This window comes from Lipotes vexillifer, unplaced genomic scaffold, assembly GCF_000442215.2.
Source record: "Lipotes vexillifer unplaced genomic scaffold, Lipotes_vexillifer_v1.1 scaffold478, whole genome shotgun sequence".
Classification (NCBI taxonomy): Eukaryota; Metazoa; Chordata; class Mammalia; order Artiodactyla; family Lipotidae; genus Lipotes; species Lipotes vexillifer.
The window spans coordinates 650,985-662,241 of NW_006779682.1; positions in this window are offsets into that span (position 1 = coordinate 650,985).

Genomic DNA, 11,257 nt, shown 5'->3' on the forward strand with positions numbered 1-11,257 from the left:
CCCCACCCCCGTCCCCGCCCCCACCCCAGGCCTGTATTTCATGGAGAGACACGTCCTGCTGTGGTTTGCTGGGCTCAGAGCCAGTGAGAGGAGCAGGGTCAGGCCGTTTGTCCAGTGGGTGTGGATGGACAGGCATCAGGCCCACCAGCCCCTTGCAGAGAGCGGGTGGCGTTCAGGTCCTGAAGATGTGAGTAGCCTGGTCTTTACTCCTGAGGAGCGACCAGTGGGGAAGGGGTGCTCCCCAGCGGGGAAAGGCCTCCTTGCGGAACACGAGTGGAGCCTCATTTCCTGGGCCGGGTTTTCTTGAAGGCAGCCCTGTGTCTGTGTGCACCTGGGGAAGTGAAGGCCTTCGGGCTCTGCCGAGTTTCCCTGTCTTGGCCTCTGGGTCCTCAGCTGTAAATCCAGGCAGTTACATTTGGGGCCTGTAAGGTCCCCCCTAGGCCGAAAACTGGACCATCGTGCTCAGAGGCCGTATCCGGAGAGAAGAGTCTGGAAGTCGAAGGTGGCAGGAGGAAGATGTCAAGCACGAGGGGGCGGGCCGGGCCGCGGGGGGGCGGGGCCTGGGGACGGAGCCGGAGTGGGAAGGCGGCCAGGCTGGCTCCCCGTGGCTGCTGTACCGTGTTGGCGCGGGCTCAGCGGCTTAAGACAGCGCGCATTTATCAGCTCGCGGTGCTGCAGGCCGGAAGTCTGATGTGGGCCCCGCTGCGATAAAATCAGGTGGCAGCAGGGCCGGTTCCCTCTGTAAATCCCAGGGGAGAATTCTTTCCCTGCCTTTTCCAGCTTCTAGACGCTGCGCATCTTCCTTGGCCTGTGGCCTCTTCCTCCTCAAAGCCGGCCATTGCGTCCTTCCCTCTTCGGCTTCCCCAAAGGCCTCCTCCTCTGACTGTGCTCCCCTGGGAGGACGGTGGGCCAACCCGGATAATCCAGGAGAATCTCCCAGCCCAAAGATCCTTAACTGAAGCTGCAGAATCCCTGTTACCAGATAAATTAACACTCACATGTCCCAGGACCAGTATCATCATCCCTGGCGGGGGGAGGGGGAGCGGCCTTTATTCTGCCCACCATGGGCACCTGCACCTGAGAGCAGAGAAATGGCCCATGGAAGATGCTCCATACATGTACTGAATGAAAGAACAAGGGGTTAGATGCAGCCAAGTCTATGCTTGCTTGTTAGTTAATCCAGGAGATGTTACAAGACCTTCTCCTGCTCCGGGAGCAGCTGGGTGAACGATGTATTCAGTGGGTGCCTCATAAGTGTTTCTGCCCACCTGCCTGCCTGCTTCATGGCTTGAAGGTCGACAGGCAGGTCGGAGAGTTCTATAAGTAGAACCTTTACACCTCCAGACCTGCTGCCCAGGTCCGGTCCTGCAGAGGGTGAGGCTGGGGGCAGGCTTCCCCTTGGCCCCCTCCTTGCTGTCCTAGGGGTGCTGAGCCAGTATCCGCTTCTGCCCTTGGAGCTGCCTGCTAGGCACACCTAGGAGTCAGAAGGAAAGGACCTGTGACAACACCAAGAGGGCCCTTGTCCTGGACCTTAGGGAAAGAATTAGTGACTACGGTGTGAGAATAATAGCAATTAGGCCATTAAAGAGAAGGGCCAGGTGGATCTGCCTTCCTACTGCCTACCCTCAGACTGAACCTTCAACCCCACTGGACAATCCGCCTCCACTGCAGGTGTCTCGGTCCCCAGGGCAACTGGGAATCATTTCACAAACAGAAGTTTATGGTCTTGTGGGAATGGGGAGTTGAGGAAATGTCAAGGGGCAAAGTTTTCATTTATAGCATCTGTGTATGTAGGTGTTAGGCCAGGTGTCAGCTAAATTCTACCCAGAATGACTCAGCTGGCCTCCTGGCCATTTATTTGTCTGTCAGCAGTATGACTCTAGTGCTTTTGGCCATAAATAATAGAATCCCTAACTCTCAGAGGCAAAAGCAATACTTTCTTAAAAAAATTTTTTTTGAGTGTATTTTAAAAATTGAAATATAGTTGATAGCAATACTTTCAATCGCCTCATGAACTGTGGAGGGAGGGCACTGAGTTGAAGAGATTTTCTTGGCTTTCCCCACAGTGACAAGATGGCTGCAGGGGCTCCAGTCATCACACCCTCCTAGGACAACAGCCAGTGCAGGGAGGGGCAGGCAGCAAAGGGCTTCTTTTCTCACAGCTCTTTTATTACCTTGTCCAGAAGCCCTTGGGGACTTCATCTTCCTGACCACTGACCAGACAGAGTCCCACTGCCACTGCCGGACTCAAGCACTTTAAAGAAAAGGGAAGAGGGAGCAGGGAGCTTCCTGAAGTGTCCGGTCTCTGCAGTGGACAGCCTGTCTCCCCTCCCACCCCCATGTGCACACACACACACCACACACACACACATGCACACACTCACTTTTGGTCCAAGCAGTTCCCAAGGGGCGAGGCTAACCCCTTCTCAGGGGTGGACACCCCAGTAAGACCTGAATCCATCAGGGCTTCCCCCACGAGGCCCTGAGGAATGAGTGAGGGGTGGGCTCTGAGATCCTGCCCAGCACTTTTCCTGGCACAGTCTGGAAGGAGGTGCCCACTGGAGTTAGCCAGTGGCCAGGACCTAGCAGGAGCTTCAGGGCCACCTGCTCTTTTTTTTTTTTTTTTTTTTTTTTAGGTTTTTTTTTTTTAATGTAGACCATTTTTAAAGTCTTTATTGAATTTGTTACAATATTGCTTCTGTTTTATGTCTTGGTTCTTTGGCCGGGAGGCATGTGGGATCTTAGTTCTCTGACCAGGGATCGAACCCGCATCCCCTGCATTGGAGGCAAAGTCTTAACCACTGGACTGCCAGGGTTTTTTTTTTTTTTTTTTTTTTTAAGGTTTTTTTTATTGAATTAAAGCAACAGCATACAATTTTTTTTGAAATTATAAGGTTAATACAGAAATAAGTGAAAAATTAATCCTATGACATCTGGATCAACTACCTGAATTTGCGAAGTGAATAACAAATATTCAGTTCTCATTTTATCAACTGACTTTGGCCAACAAGTGAAAAACACATCATTCCTTTTGATGATTTCTGTGGGATGCCTGTCAAGCATTGCAAGTAGTAGAGAATGTATCAGACTACAGAGCAATAAAGAGATTTACAACAGAAGCGCTGATTAAAATGATGAATGTCCCAAACTGTGGAAGGAGCATTGTGCTAGAAGATGCAGATGGATGGGTTTTGTGTGAAGGCAGCGCCCTAGAAGGCCCCCTCGCCCCCCACCCAGTCCCATGGCTCGGGTGCGGGGCTGCTGAGCTCCTCATTTCCCGCGACCAGTCTGTGAGGCACCCAGAAAGGACAAATCCACGTTTTGTTTATAGCCTTGCAGACCCTTTTCTAAGCAGATGAATGCGTACCCTTTTCCTTTAAAAAAATAAAAATGAGGTCGTAATCCACAACCCATCTTGTGATCGCCGTTTTTCTTTTGGGAAGATGGGGACACTTTGTCAGGGAATATTCTTCTGCAATCGATGTTAGTCGCGTCCCTGCCGCACACATGCGCCTCGGCTGGTGCAGCTCAGCCCACTTCACCCCTGAACATCCCGCGTCTTCCTCGTTTCCCGGTGGGCAGCAGCCTCTGCTTGAGTGACGGGGGCACCTTGCAGGGCTGCCACCTGCACAGTACCCTCATCCAAAAGTGCCCAATTTGGGAACTGCACCCAATCACTGTTCTCATCACAGCCCCATCTCTGTGGCTGCTCAGACCGTCATCAGACCCCTGAGATTCCCTCTTGAGGGTTAATTATTCATGTGGCCTGGGGCCCACAGCTGCCAGAGTCCACTCCATCCCCTCCCCCACGCCTGCAGAAGCTGCCCTTTTGGACTCAGGTGCCAAGGAGGAGAGAGCAATTGTTACTGGAATCATTAAAATAGTTTCTGGGAAGTAAGACAGTGGTTGAAAAAATTAGAAGATACAGAAAAGTATAAACAAGAAAATAAAAACCACCTGTAAGCCCACTAACCAGAGATAACGGCTATTAACCATTTAGTGTATTTCTATCCAGGTGTTTTTCCTGAGTATAACTCAGTCAGCATCCCACTAGGTATGCAGAAACCTCTCTAAATGTTTAAAACATGGTATGTTTAATGTGGAGAATTGATTGCATGAGGATAGAAGAGCTGACAGCCCATGGGGGTGGGTGGTAAGGTTCAGAACACCCAGTTAAATGTGAATTCTAGATAAACAACAAATAATTTGGGGGTACAAGTATATCCTATGCAATATTTGTTTATCTGACGTTCAAGTTTAACTGGGCATCCTGCTTTTGTTTTTCTCCCCTAAATCTGGGAAGCCTAGATGGAGAGACAGCCCAGAGACCAGCATCTCAGGGAGCACCATCCCCACCCCCCTTCCCTCCCCTGGCCTGGAGAGAAGGGAGGGGTGTTGCCAGGACCAAGAGGCAAGATCCCCCTCCACGCCCCGCCGCACCGCACCCGAAAAGCTAGAACAGAGGCCTGTTGGGCGGGGCTGGAGCTGAGCCCAGGGAGTGTGCTGTGGAGTGAATGCTTCTCCCTTCCTCCGCCCTCCAGCTCCAGCCAGTGCCTCTCCTTGTCTGAGTCCAGACAGCTATCAGGCAGCCTGGGAGGTGTGGCTTGTGGGGCTCAGCCCCGAGATGAGAGGCCAGCGGCTCCAGGACAGATGCAGCGTGAAACCGTGCAACAGAAGGCCAGGGTCCTATGCGTTGCTCCCCACGCTTTCTCTGAATGTGTAACTTTCAGAAGTTGTAATATCCCAGAGTACAGAGTTCTATAGTGTACTTGTCTATTGCAGAATTGTGCACTTAGGAACCGTGATTTCCCACTGAAACTCTGCAGGGCAGAGGGCTGCAGAGATGCTTCAAGACCCGCGCTTGGGGAGGATTTCAGTGGCCCTATGGCTGGGCTCCCTCCTGTTTTCCTAACCCGAGGCTGCCACCAGTTTGCTAAGGTCTGGGTAGAGGCTGCCCCACATACCCAGGTGTTGGGAGGCATCAGACACACCAGGGACGTGAGGCTTGGGCCGCGCCGTGAACATTCTTATTCACGGACAAGAACTTGAACTTTGGGTCATGGTCACACCCACACATGGCTGTCTGTGAGATCTTCGTGCCTGTGGAGGTTTGAATGAGAACCAAAGCACAGCAGGTGGTTCTGAGGATATGCTGTTTTTCCTCGCCCCACTACATGCGTGCGTGCGCGCACACACACACACGCACACGCACACGCACACGCACACCGTGGCAGGGCCCTCACAAGCTTTCCCATGGTGTGCTCCCTCTGCCTGTGTCCTGGCAGGGTGTCGACAAGGCACGTAAAACCAAGTCAGCGCTGGGCCTGGAGCGTGGAGGGAAGGGACAGCCCTGCATTCTGAACCGGCCCTGCCTCGTACCCACTGTGTGGGTTTTGGTGAGATGCCAGCCCTTCTGAGCCGCAGTGTCCTCCTCTGAAACTGGGGCCCACACTCGCCTGCCCTGCAGGGATGTGGGATCGTCAGTGAAATACCATGGGAGGAGCCCCAGGCACGTAGCAGGTGCAGAATAAACGGGCATTTCGGTCACCACGTATCCAGTGGGCACTCATTTGGGAGGACCAGGCAGGAAGCCCCACCCCACCAGCTGGGGGTCAGCTGCTGACAAGTGGGGCACAGGCCCGGGTCCCTTGTGGCTTCAGGGAGGGGCATTTCCTGCTTTGATGAGTCAGCAGGGACACTGCGGCCACCCCACTCCCCGCCCTGCCTTCACCTGCTCCCTCTGGCCTCCCTGCTGGCTGAGGTCCGGTTCCCAGGAGGCTGGGACTGCGCTGCTGGGGGTGGGCCAGGCCCACCCAGCTCCTTGCCACCTCCACCCCTGCCCGCAAGAGCCGTCGTGGGTGACTGGTGTGCCCAGTGCCTCTTGCGCCCTGTCCCCCGATCCCAGCCGCCGCTGTGCGAGCGGGTCCGGGGGGGGGCCCAGCTGCAGCTCCCTGTTCACTGTCTGCCCCCGGCTTCTCCTCAAGGAGCCCACCTGGTGTGCAGGTCCCCCCCCTGGAGTTGCAGGAGTGACCCCTCGACTGTGGGAGCCGGGGATGGACGGGTAGGGCTGCTGCCTGTCCAGACTCACCTGACAACTCTGAGGCCCGCGCCCACTTTGACCCACTCCACGCCCGTGTCTTGAATCGTTTTCCCTCCTCCTGTTTCACCCTCCTTCACCCCAAAGCTGGGGCTTCCTGCGGTCCCCTCCTAACAGCGCCTGCACACGGATCCTCTTCCAGGCCCTGCGTGGGGGAACAAGGTGTGGACAACTGCTCCCGGCCGGCCTTCCAGGAGGACACAGGACACCGGTCAGGAGCCTGGAGGAGGCAAGATGGTCTGTGAAGCTGGATCAGCTGTGACCCCTCTGAGCCCAGTTTCGGGAACTGATGGTGTCGTGTTGACGGTCAGATGTCACCATTTCTAACGAGTGTCCAGCAGGCCGAGACCGCTGCCATCTCAGGTCTGCTCCTGAGCAAAGGCACTCACAGCATAATCGTGCTTCCTGAGTCACACGAGCACAGGGAGGACAGACGGGCCCCTTCGGCCTTGCTTGTACGTGTTTTCTCTGGTACCAGTTTTTAGGGTTGAGGCTTCCTAACCTCAGAGAGGCCCATGGCTCTGAAGCCCAAGACCTGGCCGGCAGCCTCCTGGACTGTAAAACATGGGCGGTGCTGCTGAAAGGACCTGCTTCATCACAGACGGTAAACGGCGTGCTCAGCCCTCAGAGTCAGGAGCTTGCCACCTTCAACCTTGAACGAATGCTGCTAGTCCCCTGGGAAGGTCACCAGCTTTCCACCTGCAGGGGTCTCCCCAGGACTGGGCCTGGGGAGCCAGATGCTCTTCCTGGGTCCATGACCTGCTGCCTCACCAGGAACTTGACCCAGACTGGACTGAGGTTAGACCCCAATCGCTTTCTAGACAAATCGCAAAAAGCCATCAGCGCTCCCGCAGGTATATCGCTCTCACCATTTCAGCTTTGGCATCAGGGTTTTGTGCCCTGACTTTGCATTTTACTGCCTTTGTTATGTCGGCCCAGCATGAAGCCGGCGCGCCTGGAGCGGGCTGGGCTTTCCCTCCTGGGCTGGGCTTTCCCTCCTACCCCTCCCACCCACTGCGTCTTCCCGAGTCTCTCCCCTCCTCTGCCCCCTCCACCCGCTCCTCCAGGACGAAACAGGCAGTGCTATGGGTTGAATTATGTGACCCCCCCCCCCAAAAGATGTGCTGGGGTTCTTAACCCCTGTATCTTAGAATGTGATCTTATCGGGATACAGGGTCTTTACAGAGGTGATCACATGAAAACGAGGCATCAGTGTGAGGCCCTAACCCGATACGACTGGTGTTCTTATAAAAAGGGGAAATTTAGACAGAGACAGACACGAACGGAGGGAGACGGTGTGAAGACACGGGGAGAAGGCAGCCGTGATGAAATGCAGCGGGACCCTATGTTCCCCACCCTCCCCCTCCCCCCATGTCCTCCGCCTGCCTTTTGTCTGTGGAAAAACTTGAGCCAAAGAATAAGGTTAATTAGAGAAGTGAGAAAATGCAGAAGCAAAAAAAAAAGCAGTCAAACAGGACAAAACAATAAAAGTTTTGTCACTAAACAGAGTCAAGGACCTTTAGCTCCTTCTCAAGGGCTATAGATGATATTCTGAGCCGTGTCCTGTGAGCTGTCTTACAGATACTGAAACCCCCGCCAGGTGGAAGGAGTGAACTACATGATGAGCAGGCTGTAGCCATGACGTCAGCTGCCGCGCTTCCAAGAACTGGCCTCAAGGAAATGGGAACAAACCGACCCTGGAACTGAAGACTAACTGTACCTAAAACAAATCCAGATGACGCTGGTCAGACCACCGATGACCAGTTTCAAGATGACGGTCCGAGCTGGCTGTTCTGTTTCTGCATGGAGCCCCCTCCCTCCGTCTATAAAAGCTCTTGCCCCCTGATTGTCAGTTGGTGGCAGGGTCGGGGTGGAGTCGGCCTTTGGACAGGAGTCCACCCTCTCACCCCCCCCAACCAGTTGCCGGCATCCAAAATAAAGCAAACTTTCCTTTCCACCACTTGCTTCTTTATTGGCTTTTAAGCGGCGAGCAGCCGGACCCCACTTTCGGTTACGGTGTGACTGGGTGATGCATCTACCAGCCAAGGGACGCCAAGGATGCTGGCAAACACCAGAAGCTGGAAGAGGCAAGGAAGGACCCTCCCCTGGAGCCTTCAGAGGGAGCGTGGCGCTGCCGACACCTTGATCTTGGAGTTCTATTCTCTAGACCTGAGAAAATAAATTTCTGTCGTTTAAGTCCCCAGTTTGTGGTACTTTATTAAGGCAGCTCTAGGAAACGATACAGAGAGTTAATTCACCAAAAGTGGGGGCAATAAGCTTTGCAAATACTGCCTTGATCAGGGGCTCGTATTATACCCGTTATCTGTTCTCCTTTATGAAATAGTTGCACGCCCATCAAGATTTTGAGAAACTGAGTGTATTTTCAAAGCTCGAAAGGTTTGCTTGCTAAGAACTTGTCTTGCAAAAGAAAGAATCCCTTTGTAGACCAAGTTTATAGACTTATTTTATCCATATCGTCACTGGTTTGGTTTTCTCAGAAATAAGAAAAGTATGGATATAAATGTCATGGCATTTGAAAAGAAGTATGAGGTTAGCTGCTCTCTCAGGTCTTAGCTGCCACCATGTCCTGCCCGACCTGCCTTTGGAAAGCGTTTGGAGCCATGGTGTGAGTTCCAGGGGCTGCCGTCCGGTTTGGAAAGCTTCCCTTTGTCTATGGAAGGCTGCACAGGGAAGATGGGGGAAGTCACAGTGATCTCCATTGTCACCCTGTGCTGATGCCTGGTGTGGAAAATGTGATTCTGGCTGGATTCTGTCACACTTGATTCTGGCAGCAGGTTGGGACTAATTTTAGCAGTTGGACTGGCCTGCAGGAGGCCCAGGGGCCGCCTCCGTGTGGGGCAGGGGAGGGGCAGGGCCTCCCCGACAGCAGTCCAGTGAAAGCAGAGAAGGAAAAGTGCCCATGCGCTCTGGCACTTTCCTTTGCAGCCTGCGTCTGTGTGAGCATCCCCTGCGTGGGCTGAGTCACCTCCCTAACTGTGCTTGGGAAACACCTGGAAGGCTGTTGAACTGGGAAGTGGACAGGAGGTTTGGCCCCTGCCCTGCTCCGATCCCACACGGTGGGTGGCCCAAACCTTGGGAAGGACGGTCCTGGCCTGTCTGGTACCGGGCTCTGACCCCCTCAGAGGCCTGACGGCGAGGGTGAGGGTCTAAAGGAAACGTGCTGAGTCCTGGCTTTGCAGCCCCGCACTGCACACGGAGACCACGCACACCTCCTTCAAGGGGTCTTGTGAAATGGACACAGTCTGAACCCATGAGTAAGTGGCCTGCCAGCATTCACCTTCGTGATGGTGGCCATGGGCCCCGGCTGGCATCAGACTCCGAGGGTGGGGCGGCGATGTACCCAGGCAGGGACTCAGCGTCCCTCGTCAGTGGGAGCTGCCCTTTCCCCGAGGGTGCGGACTCACATGTATCCTGCCCTCCTTCCTTGTTTCCTGGGCTGGAGAAGACCTGAGTCAGCCCGTGAAGGTGGTAGAGAGACCGCCTTCCACAAAGAAACATAAATGCCAAGCTGGGTGACCGCTGCCCGGAGCCGTCTCCAGAGAGGGCGTGGCCCAAACCTCCTGAACATCACAGACTGTCTGCGCCACAGGGGTTTGAGATCATCTATCTTGACGTTTGTCAAGCATGTCACTTGGAAAAAGGTTTGGAGGCTGAATCCTCTTGGTTAAATGCCCTGCAGGACTGCTCAAGGCCTTGATTGCACACCTGCTCAGGGACTCAATAAAGAGGGGTATGGGTGCAGCATTTCCCCAGGTGTATTTGACATCAACTTATTTTTTAAAGTCAGGTCTATTGGGATACAGCTGGCATAGAGTAAAACTCAGTTCTACGAGTTTTGGCTAATCACACCATTGTGTCACCACCACTACAATCCAGAATAGAACATATCTACCACCCCAAAGTGCCCCCTACCCCATTACAGTCAATCTCCTGCCTCTGCCCCAGCCCCTGGCAACCAGTGATTGGTTCCAATCTCTGCTGAACGAATTTCCAGAATGTCATCTCGGTGGAATCTTCCAGGATGTGGCTGCTATCTGTGGCTCTTTCATGCAGCACAATACATTCGCACTGCATCCATGTTGTTGCATGTATATGTCTGTGGATTCTTCCTTGTCATTGCTGAATAATATCCACTGTTGGTGTTACCCTAATTTGTTTATCTATCTACCAGCTGATGGACCTTTGGGTGGTCTCCAGTTTGGGGTGATTGTGAATAAAGCTGCCATCAACATTTGTATACAAGTTTTGGTGTAAACATTAGTTTTTATTTCTTGGGGATCGAAAATTAGAATTGCTGGGTCATTTGGTGAGTCTATGTTTAGCTTCATAAGAAATTGCCAACCTGTTTTCCAAAGTGGCTATACTATTATGCGTTCTTACCAGTGATGTATGCAAACTTCATTTGCTCTGCAACCTCACCAGCACTTGGTATTATTATTGTTGTTATTGTTATTATACCCATTCTAGTGGACTGTAGTAGTGTCTCATTGTGGTTTAACTTGCATTCCTCTAATGACCGAGCATCTTTATGTGGGCCTCTGGGATTCCTCAGTATCCATTCATCTTTTTTAGCAATACCTTTTTTTTTTCCCCCCTGGGAAAATGCTCTTCTGACCCAATCTCTTCATTTTGAAGACGAAGAAGAAAGTCGTCACCAGAGAGGTTATGTGACCTGCCTGGCGTCGCTCAGTAGCAGCACTGCTGGGAGGAGACCTCGTACCCGGCTCTGCAGGCGGCTCTGTACAGAGAAGACGAATAAAACCCAAAGCAACTGAGCAAGATTTTCTCTTTCTCCTCAGCTCAAAATAGAAAGGACCCCCATTTATAAGGAAAAAAGTTAGCTCAGTGGCCCTCGATCTTTTCTGGGAGCTCTTCAAGGGACTTCAGATTAAACATGGTAGACTGAAGATATACATTTATCAGGTGCTTTAAAAGATCCTCCAGAACGCCAGCACAGCAACAGTAAGAAGTCACCTCACAAGAACAAAGGGATAAGGGGAAAAAGCAGCAGGCAGAGATGTCCATGAAAATTTCGATGCACAGACAATGCCAGTGGCCTCCCCAGTATCTTTTCTCCCTTCTTTTTTGCTGACAGAGCCCCAGTTTTGGCTGGGGCCATCATGCTCCCAATTGCCTTGT